This window comes from Nerophis ophidion, linkage group LG15 (assembly GCF_033978795.1).
Source record: "Nerophis ophidion isolate RoL-2023_Sa linkage group LG15, RoL_Noph_v1.0, whole genome shotgun sequence".
Classification (NCBI taxonomy): domain Eukaryota; kingdom Metazoa; phylum Chordata; class Actinopteri; order Syngnathiformes; family Syngnathidae; genus Nerophis; species Nerophis ophidion.
Window position 1 is genome coordinate 12972318 of NC_084625.1, and position 26710 is coordinate 12999027.

At 43.3% G+C, this 26710-nt stretch overlaps 1 long non-coding RNA gene across 1 annotated transcript in view; it reads right to left on the minus strand.

Annotated features, from left to right (window-relative positions):
• Window positions 1-15338, minus strand: part of LOC133569828 (uncharacterized) — a 275136-nt gene extending 259798 nt beyond the window's left edge. Inside the window, exons 1-3 of the long non-coding RNA XR_009809926.1 lie at window positions 15220-15338; window positions 15094-15149; window positions 10932-11050 (exon numbers count right to left, since the gene is read on the minus strand). This is a non-coding gene — a long non-coding RNA (uncharacterized LOC133569828). The remainder of the gene's footprint in view (window positions 1-10931; window positions 11051-15093; window positions 15150-15219) is intronic.
• Between the last annotated feature and the right edge of the window lie 11372 nt (window positions 15339-26710).

Sequence of the window (26710 nt, forward strand, 5' to 3'; positions counted from 1 at the left end):
GGGAAGACCCAGGACACGTTGGGAAGACTATGTCTCCCGGCTGGCCTGGGAACGCCTCGGGATCCTCCGGGAAGAGCTAGAAGAAGTGGCTGGGGAGAGGGAAGTCTGGGTTTCCCTGCTTAGGCTGTTGCCCCCGCGACCCGACCTCGGATAAGCGGAAGAAGATGGATGGATGGATGGATGGATTGGAAGTCTATTCAATTGAATATAAGTTGAAAAGGATTATAAATCATTGCATTTTGTTTTTATTTACGGTTTACACAACGTGCCACCTTCAGTTTTGGGTTTTGTAATAATATCCTGTTCGTCAAGATATTTACACAAAGTTTGGGTTCTTGACAAAAACACGTCGTCTTCATGTCCGTCCATTTTGGTCCAGAGCACAGGCATTAGTATTTTATTATTTTCAAAGGTCATGTTTTCTGTAAGCTTGAGACAAAGCTTTTCACTGAAACTGTGTTAAATGATATGCCCAAACACACACACACATTTGAGCAGCGTGTGAAGCCACATGTTTATTATTAGTGTTGTTTTTTTCATGGATTATCAAGACCTGTTGCTGAGTCGAAGCCCGAGGGAAGCTTTGGTGTCGCAACATTTTCTGTGATTTTACACATGACTTGGCCGCATAGCTAACAGCGAGATAAAATAGAACGGAAAAAAAAAAAAAAAGGTAACACATCCGTCGGAGGCGTGGGAGTGTGTTTCACACCTTGCACTTCTCTTGCCTCAAAGGACAACAAGCCCACTCGGGGACGACTGGATAATTACAATATAAATCACATTGAAAAGACGGCACATGAGAAGAAGCAAAAAATATGAGAGAGCGTTATGTTCTTTTTTCTTTTGACACTACATATCGGTGCATCGTGTGGAACAAAATGGAAATGAAGATAAATGGAGGATAAATAGACGTCCGTCGTGAGGGGTCGTACTGTTTGCCTGGCCGTGAGACAAGGCTTCAAGGAGGAAGGAGGAGCCAGGAGAGGCTCTGTCCTCTGGTCGAGACCTAATCAGATTAGTCTGCTCTATGAAGGAGAAATGGGAAGAACCTCTTTGAATGTAAAAAATATCAGAAGCAGCTTTCAGCCTGATGTTTAGTTCTATACACGTTGTAAAATTGATGCTTTTGGACATTGTTGAAAACGTTTGCATTGGATCGCATTAAAAGTGCAGTCAGTAGATATGAAGTAGTGATGGCATTTCAACAATGTGACACGTTTCAAAAAGAATGACATAGCAAATGACGTTCGAAGCACCGTTTCAATGTGTAAAGGAAATCACATGACTACTTCTTGGTCCTATTAGCTGATTCACTAAGCAAAATGTGCCTACAAGGCAACACATTTTGGAATTCTGACAGGTTGAGATGTGTGAATTTTAGCAGCTTGAACACCTTAAGAATGCTGCACACGATTGAAAATTTGTGGATTGACGGGTTAGGTAAATGCGTCATCACTCAACGGCAGTGGTTTGCATTTTTGAATCGTCAGAAGAAACCAGGAAGCTCTTTCCGCTCTGTGGAAACACTTCAATCAGATCTCTTTGATCTGTAAGTGAGTCCTCTCTAAAAGTGAAAGGGTGATAAGTGAAGTGAAGTGAATTATATTTATATAGCGCTTTTCTCTAGTGACTCAAAGCGCTTTACATAGTGAAACCCAATATCTAAGTTACATTTAAACCAGTGTGAGTGGCACTGGGAGCAGGTGGGTAAAGTGTCTTGCCCAAGGACATAACGGCAGTGACTAGGGTGGCGGAAGCGGGAATATGTAGCATCATAAGCAAGGGAATGAATAGCATCATCCCAACTGTTTAAGAAATACAATTCTTAAGTTTTTTTTTTTGTTTTGTTTTTTTGAAGAGTGAAAAAGGGTGGAGTGCCATCTCCGGGTTGGGGAGGAGACCCTGCCCCAAGTGGAGGAGTTCAAGTACCTAGCAGTCTTGTTCACGAGTGGGGGAAGAGTGGATCGTGAGATCGACAGGCGGATCGGTGCGGCGTCTTCAGTAATGCGGACGTTGTATCGATCTGTTGTGGTGAAGAAGAAGCTGAGCCGGAAGGCAAAGCTCTCAATTTACCGGTCGATCTACGTTCCCATCCTCACCTATGGTCATGAGCTTTGGGTCATGGCCGAAAGGATAAGATCACGGGTACAAGCGGCCGAAATGAGTTTCCTCCGCCGTGTGGCGGGGCTCTCCCTTAGAGATAGGGTGAGAAGCTCTGTCATCCGGGAGGAACTCAAAAGTAAAGCCGCTGCTCCTCCACATCGAGAGGAGCCAGATGAGGTGGTTCGGGAATCTGGTCAGGATGCCACCCGAACGCCTCCCGAGGGAGGTGTTTAGGGCACGTCCAACCGGTAGGAGGCCACGGGGAAGACCCAGGACACGTTGGGAAGACTATGTCTCCCGGCTGGCCTGGGCACGCCTCGGGATCCCCCGGGAAGAGCTAGACGAAGTGGCTGGGGAGAGGGAAGTCTGGGCTTCCCTGCTGCCCCCGCGACCCGACCTCGGATAAGCGGAAGAAGATGGATGGATGGATGGATTTTTTGAAGAGTGGTTGTATCTAGGAATACGTACCTAAATCAGTACAAGATACCGACCAAAATCCATCAATATGACGTGGGGCTGGGCGATATATCGATATACAATATAAATCGGGGGTTTGTCTCTGTGCGATATAGAAAATGACTATATCGTAAAATTTGAGTATACGTTTTCACGCAGTTGCTTTTAGCTGCGGGCATTCAAGCTCTCCTCACAGACAAGCAGGCGCACATTCTTACATACGTCACATGCTGTCACGTCATACGTCACATACGTGTCCGCCCTCGCAGAGCAGAGAGGTAGCATACTGAGCTACGTTAGCTGCTAACGTAGCCGTAGAAGAGAAAGAAGGTGCGGATCAGGTAAAAAATAAAGGAAAACAGCAGGGTTTCCATCGTCTGGCGGTGGTTCGGCTTCAAGTGGGAATATGTCGAACAGACAACCGTAATTTGTCAAATGTGGGGGGAAAAAGCGTTGCTATAAAAAGTAACATTACTGCTAATATGTAGCATCATTTGAAAAGTCACTCGCTAGAGAATGAAGAGAATTTCATAACCTTAGTAACATACCACATAATGAAGGACGAATACTCTTTGATTTCCTATTTTGCAGCTCATTTTTATTTGACACTTAAAATGTCTCTGACAATCTTGCACTTTATGTTTTGGAAATGACTTGAATGTTTGTGCTATTGCTTAATAACTTTAATAAATACACTTTTGGTCAATTGACTTAGTTGTGATTTCCCTCTCTGCATCAAAGTTTGAAAGTAGCATATATGAATGCAGTATGAAGAATAATGATTTACTGTATAAACATTAGAGATGCGTGGTTTGCGGTCTCATCCGCGGAGTCCGCGGGTCGGGCGGGTGACATGACGAAAAATTTGATTTTAAATAGATTCGGGCGGGTGGCGGTTGAACCATTCGGAAATATTTGATACACATGGTTCAGGGATCGGCAACCTTTATCACCCAAAGGGCCATTTTGACCCGTGACAAAGTCAAGAAGACAACAAGAGCCACAAACATTCTCACAAATTTCTGCTGGCGGTCACCCAGTTAACAAGAATTAGGGCGTGCTCTAAAGCCATTGCCTTTGACGCCCTCTACAACATGGATAGACTGCATGCCAGTCCAGCAACATGTTATATGTGGCTTCCGCAGGCACACATGCACGACTGAGAGGCATTCTGGGTGACACAGAGTACACTGATGGTTGTGATATAAACAATTTTAACACTCTTACTAATATGCACCACGCTGTAAAGCCACACCAAACAAGAATGACAAACACATTTCGGGAGAACATCCTCACAGTAACAACATAAACGCAACACAACAAATATCCAGAATCCTTTGCATCCATGACTATTCCTGACTATATTATACACACCGCTAGCACCAAACCCCCCCCCCTCTGTGCGTTGGTAAGGTGGGTGGGGTAGGGGGCGTGGGGGTGTAAAATACATTCAGAAATAGTCATGGATGCAAAGGATCCTGGGTATTTGTTGTGTTGCGTTTATGTTGTATTACTGTGAGGATGTTCTCCGGAAATGTGTTTGTCATTCTTGTTTGGTGTGGCTTCACAGCGTGGCGCATATTAGTAAGCGTGTTAAAATTGTTTATATCACAACCATCAGTGTACTCTGTGTCACCCAGTATGCCTTTCAATCTTGTACGTGTTTCTGTGGAAGCTGCACACAACAAGTTGCTGGACTGGCAAACAGTTTGTACATGTTGTTGAAGGTGCCAAAGGCAATGGCTTCATAGCACGCCTTTATTCTCGTTATCTGGATAAGCACAAGCAATCAGTCGTAAGAATGTTTGCTGCTTCCATTGTCTTCTATACTCTGTGAAATTAAATCTACGAGTGGTAAAGGCTGCCGACCCCTGATATATAACAACGGGCGGGTGGCGGGCGGTTGCGGTGTTGATAAATTGTTGGTTCGGGTGGATGGCGGGCGGATGACGACTTTAGTGATGCGGTTGCGGATGTTGTAATTGCCTATCCGTTATCTCTAATACACATATAATCATCATACTGCTGTGATTATATGCATCAATTGTTCATTCAAGGCCAAAGCAAAATATCGTAATATATATCGTATATAGCGATATGGCCTGAAAATATTGCGATATTAAAAAAAAGGCAATATCGCCCCGCCCTAATATGACGTCACGTCTGGTTGCAAACTTGGCGCTAGCCTCTAAGTAATGTTACACTTTTCCATGTTAAGCAAGATGCAGCCACTCAAAAGTACAGTAAATGTCCACTTTTCAAAATGTGCTAACTCTATGCTAGTTGGATTTGCCATACACATGATTAATGGGTTGTACTTGTATAGCGCTTTTCTACCTTCAAGGTACTCAAAGCGCTTTGACACTACTTCCACATTTACCCATTCACACACACATTCACACACTGATGGAGGGAGCTGCCATGCAAGGCGCTAACCAGCACCCATCAGGAGCAAGGTTGAAGTGTCTTGCTCAGGACACAACGGACGTGACGAGGTTGGTACTAGGTGGGGATTGAACCAGGGACCCTTGGGTTGCGCACAGCCACTCTTCCACTGTGCCACGCCGTCCCTAAATACCTTAGATTTAGTGATTTAATTGATCAAATTTATCAAACAGATGGTGGACAAATAAATCCAACACTTTGTAGGACCTAAAAAGAAAAACTGGCACATTCAACTTAATAGCAAAGAATAATTCCTAGCTAAAGCAACAAACAACACTCTATACACTACTGCCACCTAACGTCCTGGAATTGCAACTGCATGCAATGTCTACTATATATTACAATACTGTAGTTGAGCACTAAATCTTCTCATCCCTAGATAGGGGATTGGTGGATAGGTCGAACGTGACCAGATACAAGGGGACACACTTCTGGGTGAAAAGAGTTGTTGTTGTGGAAAGAAGTCTAATGATAAACTCACCAGCTCAGAAGTACTGCTGTCTAGCCTCATTATTTGGACTCCCACATTGGTGACCTCGACGTTAATAGGACATCTTTAAGGCTGCTGGTTTCGTTATGCCGTAAAGAGGCCGCCAATAGCGGCTTCTGCTGGGTTTGCTGCAACAGTGAAACTGCCGGAGTTCTGACAGCACGATCCCGAGTCCTGGGTCCAGCATGTGGAAGCCCAGTTTCGGCTTCAAGGTATTACAACAGATGAGCCACGGTAACACCATGTTGTCGTTGCTCTGGATGCTCAAACAACTCGGAGAGTTATGGTCGTGCTAAGGGGTCTTCCAACGGCAGACAAGTACGGTGCGTTGAAGACTTTATTGCTGCAGTGTACCAGCTGTCCGATGCCGAGCGAACCGACCGCCTCTGGTCTCTCAACGGCTTGGGAGACAGCAAGCCTACCGAGCTGATGGAGCATTGCTCGAATCCGGAGATGCATCATTCCTGTTCGTGCATTTGATTCTCCGTCAGCTACCGTCCCTGGTAAGCACAGCGCTGGCTAACTCGCCGTTAGTTACCACCAAGGATAACCGAGGCTTGGCTGAGGAGGCGGACAAGATTCTTCCAGTTGCTCACCAGTTCAGCGTTCAAGCCCTTTTGCCTGCACCGACTTGGAATCCACCTGAGCAGCTTGATGCCTGCGCTGTGGCTGCAGTGTTGGGCCGTCGCCCCAGGGAGACGGAGTTATGCTTTTACCACCGCCATTCTGGGACCTAGGCAAAGCCCTGCGTGCCGCCTTGCACTTTCCCGGACCAGGGAAACGCCAGGGCTGGGGCTCAGTGGCAGCAGTGAGCACGGGCATAGCAATCAGCTGCTGTGTGTCACCGACAGCTTGTCGGGCCGCCGCTGGCTGGTGGACTCTGGCACTCAGAGGAATAGCCTGCCTGCATCAGCTCTGGATGCACTGGAAGAGGGCAACGGGGTCCCTCTGAGCGCCGTCAATGGAACCAGCATCCGCACTTTTGGCACCAGGTGAGTGACTGTTTTGTTTTCTGAGCTCACGTTCATTGGGGACTTTGTTATTGCCTCTGTGGCCGTACGTATTCTGGGGGCAGATTTTTTGTGTGCAAATAGACTGTTGGTGGACATCTCGAACGGCCGTTAAATTGACTCTCTCGCTTTCTATTCCGTGCACCCTTGGGGGGGGGGGGGGGGGGGGGGTTGCTGTGACCCTCGCCAAAATGCTCGCTGCGGGGGATTTTTATCACCGGCTTCTTGCAGAATTTCTAGAACTGACTGCACCGTTGTTTTCTGTCGCGAAGCATGGGGTGGAGCACTTCATCCCTACAGTGGGCCCGCCTGTTCCTGCCCGGGCACGGCGGCTTGACTGTGCTAAACTGGCCCTGGCACGGCAGGAAATTTGCCACTATGGAGAGACTGAGAATTGTACGGCGATCCAACAGTCCTTGGGCTTCACCTCTACATATAGTACCAAAGCCTTGTGGGCTGTGGCACCGTTGTGGTGACTTTCGCCAACTGAATAACGTCACCAGGCAGGACCGTTATCCCATCCCGCACATATAGGACTTTATTTCACACCTGGCTGCGTTTGAAGACACAAAGTATTCTCCGGCCACCGCAACCATGCTAGCACATCTCTCCCCTGCTGCTCGTTTGGCTCTCAATACTGATGCCTCAAATGTAGCCGTGGGTGCAGTTTGGTAGCAGTGGGTGGCGGGGATTGGCAGCCCCTCACCTTCTTCAGCAGGCAACTCAGGGCAGCAGAGAGGAAATAGAGCACTTTTGACAGGTGCTCTTGGCCTTGTTCCTGGCGACCCGCCATTTGAAGTTCCTGTTGGAAGGTCGCGATTTCAATGCTTTTGTGGACCACAAGCCTCTGACTTTTGCCATGGCTAAAACTTCAGACCCCTGGTCTGCCCGCCAGCAACCCCAGCTTGCGTTCATTTCCGAGCTCACTACCAAAATTAGGCATGTGACCGGAAAGCACAATGGAGTAGCGGCCTGTCTGTCACGGGTGCTTGCTGTACACCTGAGTCTCAAATTTGCAGCGATGGCAGCGGCTCAGAGCAAGGATGCATATTTTGAGGCCTGCCGCACAGTTGTAAACGGTTTGCAGTTTGTGTATGTTCCCTGCCATGGCAATGGTTCCACATGCTCTGTGACATTTCTACTGGTCCACCTCGTCCAATGGTTCCTGCGGCTTGGAGTAGGCGAGTGTTTGACGCCATGCATGCTCTCTCTCACCCCGGCGTGAAGGCATCTGCGAAGCTGGTTAGTAACAAATTCGTCTGGCCAGGCATGTGGAAGGAAGTCAGGGAATTGGCAGACGCATGCGTGTCCTGCCAGCGGGCTAAGGTCCACCAGCACATCACGGCATCGCTGGCACCCTACTAGGTGCCGGATCGGCAGTTCGACCATGTGCATGGTGGCTCCACTGTCCTCCTCTCGTGGGTGCACTCATTTCCTCACTATGGTGGACAGAACTACCAGATGGCCAGAAGTAGTTCCACTCTCGTCGACGAGATTGCTTGGGCTTTTATTTTTAACTGGGTCTCGCGGTTTGGCCCACCGTCTAACCTGACCTCAGACAGGTGAGCTCACTTTACATCAAAGCTGTGGAACACAATGGCTGTAGGACTTGGGGTACAGCTACATCGCACTACTGCTTATCAACTCGTCGGGGCCGGTCGCCTGCATCTGTTCTGGACCCTGTTACCTTTTTTGACAGACAGTCTAGATTGCCCGCTGTTTCGGCCCAGGCTCGCCATTGTCGAGCCAAGGGCAACATTGTATGTGCCCATGGATACTGTGCGGATTAGCCACTATGGTCGTCCTAATAGAACACCTAAAAAAACTAATTTGGTGGTTTGCGATTTTTTAAATTTTTAGTTTGTTTGTGGAGTGCCATCTCCGGGTTGGGGAGGAGACCCTGCCCCAAGTGGAGGAGTTCAAGTACCTAGGAGTCTTGTTCACGAGTGGGGGAAGAGTGGATCGTGAGCTCGACAGGCGGATCGGTGCGGCGTCTTCAGTAATGCGGACGTTGTATCGATCCGTTGTGGTGAAGAAGGAGCTGAGCCGGAAGGCAAAGCTCTCAATTTACCGGTCGATCTACGTTCCCATCCTCACCTATGGTCATGAGCTTTGGGTCATGACCGAAAGGATAAGATCACGGGTACAGGCGGCCGAAATGAGTTTCCTCCGCCGGGTGGCGGGGCTCTCCCTTAGAGATAGGGTGAGAAGCTCTGCCATCCGGGAGGAGCTCAACGTAAAGCCGCTGCTCCTCCACATCGAGAGGAGCCAGATGAGGTGGTTCGGGCATCTGGTCAGGATGCCACCCGAACGCCTCCCTAGGGATGTGTTTAGGGCACGTCCAGCTGGTAGGAAGCCACGGGGAAGACCCAGGACACGTTGGAAAGACTATGTCTCCCGGCTGGCCTGGGAACGCCTCGGGATCCCCCGGGAAGAGCTAGACGAAGTGGCTGGAGATAGGGAAGTCTGGGCTTCCCTGCTTAGGCTGCTGCCCCCGCGACCCGACCTCGGATAAGCGGAAGATGATGGATGGATGGATGGATGGATTGTCTCTCTTTAAAGTGTGTTTTGTATTGGGGGGAGGGGTGTGTCTGTGTAGCGGGGCACTAAATGTTCTCATCACCAGATTAGGGATTGGTGGATAAATCGGATGTGACCAAATATAAGGGGACACACTTCCGAAAATGGTTGTTGTTGTGGAAAGATGTCTGATAATAAACTCAACGGCTCAGAACTAATGCTCGCTCACTTCATTAACACGACTCCCACAGTACTGTACTTGCAAATGAGAAACATATTGTAAGTGTAAGAAAACAATCAAACTGTAGACCATAAACTAGGTCTTAAAGGTTGAAATGAACATTTTAGATTTTTTTTAAACAATTAACATTTATTAATACATTTGAACACATAAAAAACGGGCTTAATCAGGACCGGTAACGATTCCAAGGTTCTGGCATATAATACTGCATTGATTCAAATGTGAAAGTTACCCATTCCTTGATTCCCAACCTGAAGGTTGTTAATTAAATCCTCAGTCTCTTAGTGACCATGAGCAAGATACTGAATCACCAGCTGCTCCTGACAGTATGTCATTAGAAGGGTAAATGAGGCAACAGTCAAAGCACTTTGTGTACCTTGAAGGTAGAAAAGCGCTTTTCTATCGCTTGTACCTTTCAGGGTCGCGGAGGGTGCTGGAGCCTATCTCAGCTGCATTCGGGCGGAAGGCGGGTACACCTTGGACAAGTCGCCACCTTATTGCAGGGCCTAAATATATATATATATTTCCACATATATTTGGCTACCCATACAAATGATCAGAATCAGGTGTCCCAATCACTTGGCCCGACCACAGGTGTATAAAATCAAGCACTTAGGCATGGAGACTATTTTTACTAATATTTGTGAAAGAATGGGCCGCTCTCAGGTGCTCAGTAATTTCCAGCATGGAACTGTCATAGGATGCCAAAGAGGTCGCTGACTTTCTGCACAGTCAAGTGCTACAGAGCTCCAAACTTAACTTACTTCACCGAGTTTTATTTATTTATTTTTATTGTGATTACTTATGGAGTATATTGTGAATAAATTGAGAACAAGAAGTAAACAAACTTTGTAGCAACTGTTATGTTAAAGAAAAGGGGTAGGATTAAATTGATTCTGCTTCTTCCTACTCCTTTTCGAACATGTTGAAAAGAGAAACTGGAAAATTGTGATGAATCATGTTGTATGCTTGCATGTTCGAAAGAAACTCAAACTCAACTCAACATATATACAGTTACTTGTCTTATCAGCCCAGGCCCCATAAGGATGTTAATGTCCCGACATATGCACATATCTCATACTTACTGCTTTGGTTTATTTGGGTTTCTTATTTAAAAAATTAGCATTTAAAGATGTCTCTCCATTATATCTGTCACACACAATCCCAACTTGCAGGCATAACCACAAAGTATGAGCACTAAAAATGTCTTTCTCACAAGCATTAAATATTTCTGGGGAGTGCTGGGCGTCAGCCCTCCCACTCGCCTTGGCCAAATAAAGCTCTCACACAGTCAACTCCAGAGGCAATTTCCTACTCGCAGTCTGTATTTTGTGCTGAACACGCCGACAGTGACACATTGGCTAACACGGTGTCAGCAGCATTAAGGGCGCGGTGCAGCGTGGCGCGCTCACTTGACACGGCGGCTTTAATCGAGACCCTAAATGAAGGTAGATGGTGTTCCAGACACCGCTAATGATCGGGCTACTCTGCAATAAACCGACGCAATTAAATGCCTGACACCAGTAAGACAAACTAAGTAAGAATTCAACATGCTCTTATTTAAAATCCAGCATGCAGCCTGGAATAGACTGAGCTGCCTGCATGATCGCATTTAGCCTGTATAGTTCCACTTAGTGCGAGTGCATTGAATCCTTTTACTTACCTCTGATAGTCTTCTCTCCCAAGGTGAGCCCACCTATTAACTTATAGCACCTTAGATGGCTTCTCTTCCCTGACAGCAAAACATAGCCAGTAGAGATGATGGATAGGTGAATGGTGATTCTGCAAGACAAACATTTCATTTATATTTGATTAGTGAAGACATCGGACAGTTAAAATTCATTCTGTAAGAAAAGAAAACTAGTTATGTGCGTGCAGCGAAAGAATACATAGTCGCGTATTTCCTTCTTTTTAGTTAACTTTTCACAAGGGCTGGGCGACATGGCTGACCACAGTATCGCGACATAAGTTTTATATTGGTGGATATTGATAATTATAGATATTTGTATGACCTATGGAAAATAAGGACCAGAAGAAAAACGTATTAAAAGTAACCTTCTGATTATAATCCTCTCGGCTATCAAGGCAGAAAGGAAAGGAAATGTCAACACAATCATGGAAAATACTCCATCCATATTTAGCTCTTAAAATGATGGTGCAAAAATAAGGAAAATGTAAGAAATGCTTAATAAAGTGTAACCAAAAAGTATAAAGTGTAAAAATGTAAACATAGGGAAACCTGAGAAGAACTATTTCCTGCAGGTTTAGAAAATTACTACAGTGGTGTACGCTAAAGGATGAGCGCGGTTAAGGTGGAGTCTTTGGTCTGACAATCAAAAAAACTGCCATATTGTTGAGGTGGCTTTTCCTGCTTAATCCACATTTTCTTCGCTCTCTGCAGCACTCATGTTTACCTTATCTTGTCACTATGCAAAGAATCAACCGCAAGACAACAAGATGGCATAACCAATGCAGACGTTGATACTGATACCTAATTGGCTGTTAGCGTGTCACTCCCTCTGATCAGTGACTACTTCCTGCCAAGGAGCAAATGTTTTTGCTAATGCAACCAACCTTGCTTATTAGCAACTTCGAGTTTCTAACGATGAAGATTAAAAAAATTACATACATTGAACGTTATATCGAACACATTTTTAATTGATATTGATTACTGTATGTGCTTGTTGCTATGTATATATATATATATATATATATATATATATATATATATATATATATATATATATATATATCGTTTTGTATACGCCCAGCCTTATTTTTACCCTTCATTATGTCTAGACTGACCAGTCCTTCTCAAATAATGTGACGGGCTCGAAGTTACCCCGAGGAACATGCTTTAACTGTATCATGCAGTATCACGCTTCAAAAAAGTGGTGCACTGCTAAACGTACTCTTTGTAGCCATCAACTCTGTCTTACTCATCTTGATTACCAAAAGAAAAAGTTTATTAATTTTAGTTGTTTTTAGGTAAAGTGTTTATTATATTGTCCTCTTAGGTTAATGCTGCTGATCAATTTGAATGTATTATTCATGTACCGTATTTTCCAGACTATAAGGCGCACTTAAAATTTTTTTTTTTTCCAAAACTCGACAGTTCGCCTTTTAACCCGGTGCGCCTAATGTAAGGAATAAAATTGGTTGAGCTTACACACCTCGAAGTTATTTTATTTGGTATATGGTGAAATGATAAGTGTGACCAGTAGACGGCAGTCAGAAACAAAACATAAGTGTAGACTGCAATATGACTCAAGTAAACAACACCAACATTTTATATTTTCCATTGAAAATATAGAACATTACACACGGCACTCAAAAATCTATTTAAATATTTTAGTACGACTTTGGTAAAGTACAAACCCGCACCTGTTGATGTGCTTCAACATTCGAGTATCATTATGCCAGTTTAGTTTAGTTAAGTTAAATATTGTTGCGTTTTGTTTCGCAATATTGTGTAAAAGCAACTTTTCTTACCTTCTGGTATGAGCTAATCTGTATTTGGGATCTGCATAAATCCTGAAAAATTGCGCGAGTCCGCCATTGTAGTCTGTGATGACACCGTAGTCAATGAGCTTCTTTTTCTCTTCCTGTTATGGGACATTCATCCTCCGCTGTTGCCATTTCTAATATAAAGTAGTGTGAAGTTCTTAATTATATCTGTCTGTAAACTCGCCATGAAAGCACTAAAACATACCGGTGTAGTGAGTTCACATTATTCACCCAAGGTACTTTAGTTATTACAGAGTTCCGGTCGGACGTTTTTTTCACAGGACACATTTCCGGTGTTGTCGTTTCCGGATGAGGAGAGGCTGCTCTGTTATTAATTTAAGTAAAGTCTGAATGTCATTAAAACAGTAAGCTCCATCTTTTGACACTTTTTCCACTCTCGTCCTTGCACGCTACACTGCTACAACAAAGATGACGGGTAGAAGACGCTGTCGAAGGTGAGCCACGTAAATAAGACCACCCACATAAGGGTGCATCCGGAAGCGACTGTCAGAAAGCGGCTTGAAGATGATCTGTAAAACATAATCCATGCAACATTTTGACCAAAGAACCACCATTACATGTTATGTAGACAACAAGGAAGTGTTTTACATTTAGAAAAAAATTATTATAATAATATCACTCCTTTAATGTGCCCTATAATCCGGTGCGCCTTATATATGAAAAAAGATAAAAAATAGACCATTAATAGACAGTGCGCCTTACAATCCGGTGCGCCGTACGGTGCGGAAAATACGGTAGTTTATATAATTGTATTTTTTCAGTATCACATAGATCAAGCCAGTCAATAATTTAAATTTTTTGCAGAATTTATTTTCTGATAGACTAAAAAAACAATGTTAATAAAGTTAATTTTTGTTGAAAGGCAATTTTGTTTTTGCAGAGGTGTACTTACCGTATTTATCGGACTATATAAGTCGCAGTTTTTTTCCTAGTTTGGCCGGGGATGCGACTTATACTCAGGAGCGACCTATGTGTGAAATTATTCACACATTACCATAAAATATCAAATAATATTATTTAGCTCATTCACGTAAGAGACTAGACGTATAAGATTTCATCCGATTTAGCGATTAGGAGTGACAGATTGTTTGGTAAACGTATAGCATGTTCTATATGTTATAGTTATTTGAATGACCCATAATATGTTACGTTAACATACCAGGCACCTTCTCAGTTGGTTATTTATGCCTCATATAACGTACACTTATTCAGCCTGTTGTTCACTATTCTTTATTTATTTTAAATTGCCTTTCAAATGGCTATTCATGATGTTGGGTTTTATCAAATAAATTTCCCCCAAAAATGCGACTTATACTCTAGTGCGACTTATACTGTATATGTTTTTTCCCTTCTTTATTATGCATTTTCGGCAGGTGCGACTTATACTCCGAAAAATACGCTATTTACATAACAAAAAAAATTGACAAGCACTGCATTAGACATTGAAAAACACTAAAAATAGAGAGTAGAGAAATCAACATTAGCGGTTACAAGCCGCTAAAACACTGCAACCATCCAGAAGGAGAAAGACGGTATTTTTTAACAAGAATCCAGGACATTTTGTGAAGAATCGGAATTCATAACAAAGAGGGAAGTAACAGGAGAGTCCATGGCAGCAAACGACATATTTTTAGGTTTAGAGCAACGTCTGCATCTTTTCATCACGAACTGAAGCCATTGTTGCACCGCTGTTGCACAGGACTGACAATGTGCAAAAGAAACATCATTGTTGCTATTGGATAAGAAACCTTTTAGCATGTTCAACCTGCGGCTGTGAGGAATGTGATGACAGCACTGCGGACCAACATTTTGAGGCTTGTTTTGTTGTTCCCTCTGATAACTCACAAAAACGTCTTATTTTTTCTTTCTCCCTCCCGGCAGCTTTCACCCCCGCCGGATTGATGGTTTGAGCCCGTGGGAACACGGCGGAGATAAGAGTGATTATACACTCAAGAGAGCGGCCACCCGGTTTCACCCGCATCGCTGGCAGGCAGCCCACCATCACAAAGACGCTGGCGGTGCACGGGATAGAGTGCGCTCGCTTAGGCGTAGGAGTCAAAAACACAGAAATTGATGTGAGGGATCTGTTTTTTTTTTGTTTTTTTTAGTATTGTTGTTTTGGTTCCGCATTGATTTGGGAATGCTGAGGCGTGCAAAATTGGACAAGAGCGGGTCAAATAATTCCTGTTCTTTTGGTGCAGCGGCTAATCAAAAAGCAGCTGGAGTGGATCAACAGCTGAAGAAGCACAATTGCAACAAAAAAACAAAAAAAATAGACACTTGGCAAACATACTCACACAAGCCCTTCTGCAGCCTCCTCAGCAGCGCCTCGGGGTTGTCACTTATTAGGCTCCTATTTAAATGAGGAAGTGTTTAATGAACTTGTGAAAGGTCACCAGCATGTACAAACTGCGGATACTCACCAGTCAAATGATGATGTGGTGCAAAGTGAAGCGGCTTAATGAACTCTGGCCTGCAGATTGAAGTCCATTAAAAGGCGCACCATGGTCCAAGCTTATGAATCTTGCTTTAAACACCCCTGTCATAACAACAAAGTAGAGCATTTTTAGCAGAGATGTCCGATAATATCGGACTGCTGATATTATCGGCCGATAAATGCTTTAAAATGTTATATCGAAAATAACTGGTATCGGTTTAAAAAATATGGGTATCAGTTTCAAAGGGTAAAATTTATGACTTTTTAAAACGTCGCTGTGTACACGGGCGTAGGGAGAAGTACAGAGAGCCAATAAACCTTAAAGGCACTGCGTTTGCGTGCCGGCCCAATCACATAGTATCTACAGCTTTTCACACACACACACAAGTGAATGCCAAGCATACTTGGTCACCAGCCATACAGGTCACACTGAGGGTGGCCGTATAAAGAACTTTAACACTGTTACAAATATGCGGCAATCTGTGAACCCACACCAAACAAGAATGACAAACACATTTCGGGAGAACATCCGCACCGTAACATGACATAAACACAACAGAAAAAATACCCAGAACCCCTTGCGGCACTAACTCTTTTGGGACGCTACAATACACCCCCCCGCCACCTCAACCTCCTCATGCTCTTTCAGGGAGAGCATGTCCCAGATTCCAAGCTGCTGTTTTGAGGCATGTTAAAAAAAGCAATGCACTTTGTGAAGTCAATAATACAGTAAATATGGCAGTGCCATGTTGGCATTTTTTTCCATAACTTGAGGTGATTTATTTTGGAAAACCTTGTTACATTGTTTTAATGCATGTAGCGGGGCATCACAACAAAATTAGGCATAATAATGTGTTAATTCTATGACTGTATGTATCGTATCGGTTGATATCGGTATTGGTAATTAAGAGTTGGACAATATCGGAATATCAGATATTGTAAAATAGCCTTTATTGGACATCTTTATTTTTAAGTTTGGTGATTATGAGAGGAAGGATTTTCCATTTAAAACCTAGCATTTTTATACAATCTTCAGCAGCAGGTGCACATTAAGTAGCTTGTGAAGTTAATTTGTAATTAGATGAGGCAATTCCTTCAGGAATTGAGTGTGAATGTTCCAATGCTGAAATTGTACTGAAATGCTGGATTTTTTTTTTTTAGAATTCTTGAAGTAGAGCACACAATTCCCAAACAGGAATTATATTTTGAAGTGTGAACAGTTTGAATCAGATGAAAAATGTGGTAGTTGTGGAACTTTGAAGAACGTCCCATTGATTTCAATGGGAATTTCCCCCGAAATTGGAATAGGGGCAGCACGGTGGAAGAGGGGTTAGTGTGTCTGCCTCACAATACGATGGTCCTGAATTCAATCACTGGCTCGGGAACTTTCTGTGCGGATTTAGCATGTTCTCCCTACGGGTGGTAGTCCGGCTTCCTCCCACCTCCTAAAACATGCACCTGGGGATAGGTTGATTGGCAACACTAAACAAAATGTCCCTAGTGTGTGAATGTGAGTGTGAATGTTGTCTGTCTGTTTGTGTTGGCCCTGTGATGAGGTGGCGACTTGTCCAGGGTGTACGCCACCTTCCGCCCGAATACAGCTGAGATAAACTCCAGCAACCCCCAGTGACCCAGAAAGGGACAAGCGGCAGGAAATGGACAGATGGATGGGTCTGAATGAGTTGAAATGGTTGGTGTTGTCGGCGTGACGCAGTTGGCCAGCAACCAGAGGGTTCTTGGTTCAATCCCCACCTTCTACTATCCTAGTCACGTCCGTTGTGTCCTTGAGCAAGACACTTCACCCTTGCTCCTGATGGGACCTGGCTAGCACCTTGCAATGCAGCTCCCGCCATCAGTGTGTGAATGTGTGTGTGAATGGGTGAATAATGTGGAAATAGTGTCAAAGGGCTTTGAGTTCCTTAAAAAGGTAGAAAAGTGCTATACAAGTATAACTTAGGGGTGTAACAGTACGTGTATTTGTATTAAACTGTTTAGGTACGGGGGTTTCGGTTCGGTACGGGGGTGTACCGAACGAGTTTCTAATCTAAAGTCTTAACAAACTGCTTTGCGTCTTCTGCCTCTGTCTCAGCACCCAGCATTGTCCCACCCACACAACCATCTGATTGGTTACATATATAGCGGTAACAGCCAATCAGCAGTGCGTATTCAGAGCGGTAACAGCCAATCAGCAGTGCGTATTCAGTGCGGTAACAGCCAATCAGCAGTGCGTATTCAGAGCGGTAACCGCCAATCAGCAGTGCGTATTCAGAGTGCATGTAGTAAATGCTACTAAAATCACTATGAGCTTGTTGAACTTCTAGAAACTTAAACTGCAGCTCAGCTCGCTCGCAGTTCTGGCTTGAGGTGAAGACTAATTAGCTTTTAACGTAACGTTAGCTCATTTTGCGTGTGTGCGTGCGTGTGTGTGTGTGTTTTACGGACAGAAAAGCTTTGAATGGCAGGGTCCCTGCTATCACATGTTGATAAATATATAACATTTACATAATAAAAATAAACAACAGGCTTCCCAAATGCTGTGTTAAATTAAGTATGATAAGTTGACTTGAAACTGTTTAATGTTGCACTTTTTATATGTAGAACAAAAGTTTTGTCATTTTATTTAATCTGAGCAACAATTTGAGGCAGTTTAATGTTGATTAACGTGGGCAGAATTATTATAGTGTTCCCAATGTTAAAAGTATAAAGCCATTGTTTACCAATTTGGTAAATAAATAACCAAATAAATTATATTTTGTTGTTTTCTTACTGTACCAAAAATGAACCTAACTGTGACCTCTAAACCGAGGTACGTACCGAACCAAAATGTTTGTGTGCCGTCACACCCCTAGTAAAACCCATTTACCATTTTTTGGAATTGTTCAAATCGGTGGAAAAATGTTGAAGTAGTAACATGTTGAATTGAGAAATGGTATTACGAAAATCCTGGAATTTCGGGAAAACCAGGAATTGTTCCAGTTCAAGTTTTTTGTCCTGATTAAGAGGAATGTTTCGACGGTCGAACGGTTTAAATGCCTTAAAAAATGTGGAAGGAGTAGTCCTCAGAAAAAAGGGTTAAAATAGGGCTTTGGAAACCAAGGAATTCTGTAAAATCCTGGAATTTTTTGGGAATTTGGAAAAGAGGAAGTTTAAATTTCCAGGATGTTGCAATGTGTTGAAGGTGGAATGGTTTGAATCTAGGGCTGGGCGATATTGGCTTTTATTAATATCGCGATATTTTTATGCCATATCGCGATATACAATATATATCTCGATATTTTTCCTTTGCCTTGAATGAACACTTGATGCATATAATCACACCTGTATGATGAGTCTGTGTCTACATTAAAAGATTCTTCTTCATACTGCATTAATATATGCTTCTTTTAAACTTTCATGCACAGAGGGATATCACAACAAAGTCAATTGACCAAAACTGTATTTATTAAATAATCTTCATTCTCTCGGGGGTGACTTTTTAAATTAAATAACAAATTAGTAGTGCTGCTACCTTTTATAGCAACATTTATGGTGCATACTTTGTAGATTGCTGTTGTGTGCTGAATATCTTCCCGCTTGAAGCCAAACCACCGCCAGATGATGGGTTTCGGGTTCCGGGGGGAGTATGGTTGCAAAGCTGAAACTTCAAGGAATTGACGGAAGGGCACCACCAGGAGTGGAGCCTGCGGCTTAATTTGACTCTGCTGTTTTTTGGACATTAATTGTTCTTCCTCCATTTTTGATCAGTTTCGCACCCTCTCTCTCTTGTAATGTCACTCAACTCGCTCCGCTCCGGTCCGCTCTGATTGCACCTCCTGCCTCAGCTAACGTTAGTCATGCTGCTACCTCTCTGCTCGGCGAGAGCGTATAACGCTAAATGCGCGACAGTATGTGACGTATGTAAGAAGGCGGGCTTGCAGTTCATCTCTGTGAGAAGGAGAGACGAGAAGGAGCGAGGAGAGCCTGTAGTGTAATGTCCACAACCAAAAGCAACTGCGTGAGAACGTATACTCGAATATTACGATATACCGTATTTCTTCGAATTGCTGCAGGGCATATAGTATGCGCCTGCCTTGAATTACTGCCGGGTCAAACTCGCTTCGCAAAATAATTAGCGCTTGCTTAGTATTACCGCCTGTTCAAACCCTGTCATCATTTTCAAAATGGAGGAGGCTGATTTCAATACCGGTAATTTGAAATCGCATAAAAGGAAGAAGATTAAGAGCTATTCTGTAGGATTTAAGGTCCATTATTACATCACAGTCAAATTTTTACTGCATGCCTTCGGTAAGTGCCGGAGTGAGAAGAGGTTTTAAATTAATTAGCGACCCGGCGGCAATTGAAGGAAATACGGTAGTCATTTTTTATATCGCACAGAGAAAAACCTGTGATATATCGTTTGTGTCGACATATCGCCCAGCCCTATTTGAATCGGTTGAAAAATGTGGAAATGGTGGAAGTTAGAAAAATGGCTATTTCATTTTGAATGGAATAAATGTGCTGGAAAACCTGGAAAATGTGGGAATTTTTGGAATTTGTCAAGGGAAAGCCCCACATTTCCCCAATAGGCTGAACAGTTTGAAGTTGGATCGGTTTGAATCAGGTGAAAAATAGGTATGGTAAAGTCTGCCAAAATCTGAAGACTAATAAAAATAAGTTTAAAAAGAGGGCTTCACGGTGGCAGAGGGGTTAGTGCGTCTGCCTCACAATACGAAGGTCCTGCAGTCCTGGGTTCAAATCCAGGCTCGGGATCTTTCTGTGTGGAGTTTGCATGTTCTCCCCGTGAATGCGTGGGTTCCCTCCGGGTACTCCGGCTTCCTCCCACTTCCAAAGACATGCACCTGGGGATAGGTTGATTGGCAACACTAAATCGGCCCTAGTGTGTGAATGTGAGTGTGAATGTTGTCTGTCTATCTGTGTTGGCCCTGTGATGAGGTGGCGACTTGTCCAGGGTGTACCCCGCTTTCCGCCCGATTGTAGCTGAGATAGGCGCCAGCACCCCCCGCGACGCCGAAAGGGAATAAGCGGTAGGAAATGGATGGATGGATAGTTTAAAAAGATGAATTTTGGTGTAGAAAACCACGTGTGAATGCTTTGGAGCAGTGGTTCTCAAACTTTTTTCAGTCATGTACCCCCGTGAACATTTTTTTTAATTCAAGTACCCCCTAATCAGAGCAAAGCATTTTTGGTTGAAAAAAAGAGATAAAGAAGTAAAATACAGCATCCTACAAAGAGGTTTTTGTTTCAAGTGTCTACGGCATTCCTACTGGAAGTTAGAGGCAAATGTGTCTGTGTTTTCTCCCTAGGGGGCGCTAGAGCGCAATTTTGAGTTTGGTTTTTTGATTAGTTTGCAATTTTCGCCAGTCCTGATGTGTGTGTCCAATTTGGAGAGTTTTGAAGCATGTAAAGGGGGTCAAATTACAGCTCAAAGAGGCAGCGGAATAATAATAAAGAATAATAATAAAACGCTAGAAATTAAAAAGGGTCCTCTGTCCCTTTGGAACATCGGTCACTAAAAACTAGAAGACAGCAATAGTTTTAGTACAACTAGGCAAAATATTGCTCATTTGTAGTGGTCTTTCTTGAACTATTTGGATAAAAAGATATAAAAATAACTAAAAACTTGTTGAAAAATAAACAAGTGATTCAATTATAAATAAAGATTTCTACACATTGAAGTAATCATCAACTTAAAGTGTCCTCTTTGGGGATTGTAATAGAGATCCATCCGGATTAATGAACTGAATTCTAAACATTTGTTCACAAACAACGAAATCTTTAACATCAATATTTATGGAACATGTCCACAAAAAAATGGCTGTCAACACTGAATATTGCATTGTTGTATTTTTTTTCCCACAGTTTATGAACTTACATTCATATTTTGTTGAAGTATTATTCAATAAATATATTTTTGAAGGATTTTTTTATTGTTGCTATTTTTAGAATATTTTTAAAAAATCTCAAGTACCCCTTGGCATACATTCAAGTACCCCCAGGGGTACACGTACCCCCATTTGAGAACCACTGATTTGGAGCATTAACACAATGCTCCACACAATAATATATAAATCGATTTAACACTGATTTATATGTGTTCAAGTCATTTATGTAGCAGTTGTGTTAAAAAAAAAAGTTTAATAAAATAGCAGGAAGCCAAAATGGCGGATGCTAATTTAGCTACACTAGCTAGCACCAATATTTACGTCATTCCGAAACTCTAAAACGATTTCACATGATAGCTTTCGAACTTTTGTGTTATTAAGCGTGCGAAAAGGTAAGAACGGTGTGAAAGAAACATACTTTACCTGCCAGTTAACGTGAGGGTTTTGAGTCAATCAGTTAACATGCTAACGCTATGTAGCGCTAATGGGCTAAAGTGGGTGGACTTCGGGTTTTACATTTCCGGTTTGATGGCGTCATAGTTATATTATTGTTGTTCAATTTAGTAATGTGTTGTTTTTTCATTCCGACTTTAGCTTATTATGGCGACAATTGTTTTTTTTTCTTATTACAAGTGAAGTGGAGTTACACAAAAATAAATGTTTCCAATTTCCCTACCATTGCTGATTTTAAAAAAATAAAATCAGTAAGAAGTTGGTTAAAATTGTACATATTGTGCTCCTGTGTTAATGGTAATGATCAATCTGAAGTTATTATTATTCATTAAGTTAATTAAATATTTAAAATCTGTAAAAAAAAAAATATATATAAAAAATATTTATATATATACGTTCAAATCCAGGCTCGGGATCTTTCTGTGTGGAGTTTGCATGTTCTCCCCGTGAATGCGTGGGTTCCCTCCGGGTACTCCGGCTTCCTCCCACTTCCAAAGACATGCACCTGGGGATAAGTTGATTGGCAACACTAAATTGGCCCTAGTGTGTGAATGTGAGTGTGAATGTTGTCTGTCTATCTGTGTTGGCCCTGCGATGAGGTGGCGACTTGTCCAGGGTGTACCCCGCTTTCCGCCCGATTGTAGCTGAGATACATATACATACATATATACATATATATACATATATACATACATATACATACATGTATATATACATATATATATATATAGGTGTGGGAAAAATCACAAGACTACTTCATCTCTACAGAACTGTTTCATGAGGGGTTCCCTCAATCATCAGGACATTTTTTTTTTTTTTTCCTGATGATTGAGGGAACCCCTCATGAAACAGTTCTGTAGAGATGAAGTAGTCTTGTGATTTTTCCCACACCTACATATTGCGCTCTACCACGGTATCGAGCACTATTCTCTGGAATAATATACATATATATACATATATATATATATATATATATATATACATACATATATACTGTATCTATATATATATATATAATTATACATATTTGTCTAACTAAATAAAAGGAAAAAATAAATACGGATAAACTTATAGCAAACATTACAGTAAAATGGTTTTCAGTCTGGAACAGAAAAGATTTAAAGGGCATCAATTTGCCTGAAAAAAAAATCTCAACTATATATATATATATATATATATATATATATATATATATATATATATATATATATATATATATATATATATATATATATATATATATGTATATAAAAGATTCATTTTTATATATAGAACATTTTTTTATTGTATTTTTTTCAGGTAAATTGATGCATTTTAAATCTTTTCTGTTTCAGACTGGAAACCATTTTACAGTATTTTTTGGGGGGGTTTATACGTTTATCTGTATTTCTTTTTTTCCTTTTTTTTTCATTAGACAGAGTTTATTGATCCACAAGGGAAATTGTTCCACACCGTTGTTCAGTTACAAAGGATGCAAAGGATAATGCGGACAAGGGCACAAAAAGAGGGCGAAAACAAAAAGGTATTCAGTCGAATAAAAATGTATCATAGTAGCATTTTAAAATATAACATATATGTAATATTTACATAATATACATACATAGAATATAATATATGCTGATAAATTATATTATTATATTATATCTTTATGGCAGCACTGTGGAAGAGGGGTTAGTGCGTCTTCCTCACAATACGAAGGTCCTGAGTAATCCTGAGTTCAATCCCAGGCTTGGGATCTTTCAGTGTGGAGTTTGCATGTTCTCCCCGTGACTGCGTGGGTTTATCCGGGTACTCCGGCTTCCTCCCACTTCCAAAGACATGCACCTGGGGATAGGTTGATTGGCAACACTATTTTAGTCCTAGTGTGTGAATGTGAGTGTGAATGTGGTTTGTCTATGTGTGTTGGCCCTGTGATGAGGTGGTGAATTGTCCAGGGTGTACCAAGCCTTCCGCCCGATTGTAGCTGGGATAGGCTCCAGCGACCCCCCGTGATCCCAAAAGGGACAAGCGGTAGAAAATGGATGTATGGATGCATTATATTTTGATATAATATATATCCATCCATCCATTTCTACCGCTTATTCCCTTTTGGGGTCACGGGGGGCGCTGGTGCCTATCTCAGCTACAATCGGGCGGAAGGTGGTGTACACCCTGGACAAGTCGCCACCTCATCGCAAGGCTATAATATATATATATAATGTAAAAAAACAATAAGTTCATAAGGATGCAATGTTATGCAGAGGTGTACTTATAACATTTTTATAGATAACTGATACTATTTATGGTATTTTCTTCTTACTGCACTGCAAAAAGTCAGCTGTAATTTGACCCCCTTAACATGCTCCGGAGGCAGTGGACAGGTACCGACAGGCCAAGCGGTGTGCAGCTTCAGCGGTCGCGGAGGCAAAAACTCGGACATGGGAAGAGTTCGGGGAAGCTATGGAAAACGACTTCCGGACGGCTTCGAAGCGATTCTGGACCACCGTCCGCCGCCTCAGGAAGGGGAAGCAGTGCACTATCAACACCGTGTATGGTGCGGATGGTGTTCTGCTGACCTCGACTGCGGATGTTGTGGACAGGTGGAAGGAATACTTCGAAGACCTCCTCAATCCCACCAACACGTCTTCCTATGAGGAAGCAGTGCCTGGGGAATCTGTGGTGGACTCTCCTATTTCTGGGGCTGAGGTCGCTGAGGTAGTTAAAAAGCTCCTCGGGGGCAAGGCCCCAGGGGTGGACGAGATCCGCCCGGAGTTCCTTAAGGCTCTGGATGCTGTGGGGCTGTCTTGGTTGACAAGACTTTGCAGCATCGCGTGGACATCGGGGGCGGTACCTCTGGATTGGCAGACCGGGGTGGTGGTTCCTCTCTTTAAGAAGGGGGACCGGAGGGTGTGTTCCAACTATCGTGGGATCACACTCCTCAGCCTTCCCGGTAAGGTTTATTCAGGTGTACTGGAGAGGAGGCTACGTCGGATAGTCGAACCTCGGATTCAGGAGGAACAGTGTGGTTTTCGTCCTGCTCGTGGAACTGTGGACCAGCTCTATACTCTCGGCAGGGTTCTTGAGGGTGCATGGGAGTTTGCCCAACCAGTCTACATGTGCTTTGTGGACTTGGAGAAGGCATTCGACCGTGTCCCTCGGGAAGTCCTGTGGGGAGTGCTCAGAGAGTATGGGGTATCGGACTGTCTTATTGTGGCGGTCCGTTCCCTGTACGATCAGTGCCAGAGCTTGGTCCGCATTGCCGGCAGTAAGTCGAACACATTTCCAGTGAGGGTTGGACTCCGCCAAGGCTGTCCTTTGTCACCGATTCTGTTCATAACTTTTATGGACAGAATTTCTAGGCGCAGTCAAGGCGTTGAGGGGTTCCGGTTTGGTAACCGCAGGATTAGGTCTCTGCTTTTTGCAGATGATGTGGTCCTGATGGCTTCATCTGACCGGGATCTTCAGCTCTCGCTGGATCGGTTCGCAGCCGAGTGTGAAGCGACCGGAATGAGAATCAGCACCTCCAAGTCCGAGTCCATGGTTCTCGCCCGGAAAAGGGTGGAGTGCCATCTCCGGGTTGGGGAGGAGACCCTGCCCCAAGTGGAGGAGTTCAAGTACCTAGGAGTCTTGTTCACGAGTGAGGGAAGAGTGGATCGTGAGATCAACAGGCGGATCGGTGCGGCGTCTTCAGTAATGCGGACGTTGCACCGGTCCGTTGTGGTGAAGAAGGAGCTGAGCCGGAAGGCAAAGCTCTCAATTTACCGGTCGATCTACGTTCCCATCCTCACCTATGGTCATGAGCTTTGGGTCATGACCGAAAGGATAAGATCACGGGTACAAGCGGCCGAAATGAGTTTCCTCCGCCGTGTGGCGGGGCTCTCCCTTGGAGATAGGGTGAGAAGCTCTGCCATCCGGGAGGAACTCAAAGTAAAGCCGCTGCTCCTTCACATCGAGAGGAGCCAGATGAGGTGGTTCGGGCATCTGGTCAGGATGCCACCCGAACGCCTCCCTAGGGAGGTGTTTAGGGCACGTCCAACTGGTAGGAGGCCACGGGGAAGACCCAGGACACGTTGGGAAGACTATGTCTCCCGGCTGGCCTGGGAACGCCTCGGGATCCCCCGGGAAGAGCTAGACGAAGTGGCTGGGGAGAGGGAAGTCTGGGTTTCCCTGCTTAGGCTGTTGCCCCCGCGACCCGACCTCGGATAAGCGGAAGATGATGGATGGATGGATGGATGGAACATGCTTTAAAACTCACCAAATTTGACACACACATCAGGACTGGCAATCATTGCAAATTAATCAAAAAACCTAACCTCAAAACTAAAAAATTGCGCTCAAGCACCCCCTAGGAAGAAAACACAGACAAAACTGCCTGTAACTTCCAGTACGAATATCGTAGCGACATGAAACGAAAACCTCTATTTAGGTCTCACTTAGACCTAGAGTTCATACACTGACATCCTTCAGCAAAAATCAACAGGAAGTTTGAAATTACCCCTTCAAAACAAAAGTTTTATAAAAAGACTAACTTTTGCCTCTTCGAGTTGTAATTTGACCCCCTTAACATGCTTCTAAACTCACCAAACTGGACACACACACCGGGACCGGCAAAAATTGCGATCTAATCAAAAAACCTAACCCCAAAACTCAAAATTGCGCTCTAGCGCCCCCTAGGAATAAAACAAACAAAACCACTCCTAGGAAGAAAACACAAAACTGCCTGTAACTTCTCCAGTAGGAATGCCGTAGGGACATGAAACAAAAACCTCTATGTAGGTCTCACTAAGACTTACATTTCATATATTGACAACCACAAGGAAAAATCAACAGGAAGTTTGCAATCCCCCCCTCAAAACAAAAGTTTTGTAAAAACCGGTCACCTTTTTTCAAACATTATCTCCTCTGAGCGCGTTTGTCGTGTCGGCTTCAAACTACCACAGGAGAGAGATTGAACCCTTTTGATTAAAAGTTGATGAAAGAGTTTTTATTACTGCTACGGTTTTCATTTTACCAGCCTTCAAAGCTAAGCCGGTATGTTTTAAAGTTGTCGTTTGCCTGCATATAGTAAAATCAAACGTCCACCATATTACAACTAATTGTAAACTTATAGGTGCCGACCATCAGGGCCGAGTTGCGACGAGAGAGTGTGTCAATGATAAGATA